Source organism: Cucurbita maxima, unplaced genomic scaffold, assembly GCF_002738345.1.
Source record: "Cucurbita maxima cultivar Rimu unplaced genomic scaffold, Cmax_1.0 Cma_Scf05910, whole genome shotgun sequence".
In the NCBI taxonomy this organism is placed as follows: Eukaryota; Viridiplantae; Streptophyta; class Magnoliopsida; order Cucurbitales; family Cucurbitaceae; genus Cucurbita; species Cucurbita maxima.
The window spans coordinates 1-927 of NW_019277926.1; the positions used below are offsets into that span (position 1 = coordinate 1).

Consider the following 927-nt stretch of genomic DNA (forward strand, 5'->3'; position numbering starts at 1 on the left):
AGTAGAGCGCTCACTTCTAATGTGGATACGACATAATGAGCAGGGATAGTTTTTCATGTCTCACTATTATTGAAAATTACTTCTTTTCAATTTTTCCTTATTCATGACATGTTGAGTAGTGATATTTTTTCATTTTCACAATTATTGATGAAGGGACGTTTAGGGTTTTTTGATGTAAAAATCATAGGGATGTAGTTCGAATGGTATAGCGTTCATTTCCCATGTGGAAAGTATGAGGCTCAATACCTTGCATCTTCAATTGAATCGATTATTAAATATATTATTTTTTTTCAATTTTTTCTTATTTAGGACATAATGAGCTAGGATAGTTTTTCATTTTCACTATTACTGATGACGAGATGCATAGGACTTTGTGACGTAAGAATCGTGGGGATATCTAAACTATTTGTTATTAATATTTTGATATTTTTTTATTTTCACTATTATTGATGATGGGACATTAATAGGGTTTTATGATGTAAGAATCATGGGGATGTAGCTCAGATGGTAGAGCGCTCGCTTTGCATGTGAGAGGTACGGGGATCGATACCCCGCATCTCCAAAAATAAGATTATCTATTATTAAATATATTGTTTCTTTTCAAATTTTTCCTTATTCATGACCTGTTGTGTAGCAATATTTCTTCATTTTCACTATTATTGATGATGAAAAATTTAGGGTTTTGTGATGCAAAAATTGTGGGGATGTAGCTCAAATGGTAGAGCGCTCGCTTAGCATGCGAGAGGTACGGGGATCGATACCCCGCATCTCCAAAAGAAAGAAATGATTTTTTTCAGTAGGAGTTAATTTAACATGTTATGTATAAGGTGGGTAGAGGAGAGAAAAAGAAAAGATAACATGTTATGTATAAGGTGGGTAGAGGAGAGAAAAAGAAAAGATACTTGTATAAGGAGGACTTCTTCACTT

The 927-nt window shown here is 33.3% G+C and overlaps 2 non-coding genes across 2 annotated transcripts; both read left to right on the forward strand.

Annotated features, from left to right (window-relative positions):
* The first annotated feature begins 489 nt into the window (after positions 1 to 489).
* On the forward strand, positions 490 to 562 carry TRNAA-UGC. Its single transcript has one exon. It is a non-coding gene; the product is annotated as a tRNA-Ala (tRNA).
* Positions 563 to 700: 138 nt separating this feature from the next.
* TRNAA-AGC lies at positions 701 to 773 on the forward strand. Its single transcript has one exon. It is a non-coding gene; the product is annotated as a tRNA-Ala (tRNA).
* Positions 774 to 927: the final 154 nt, after the last annotated feature.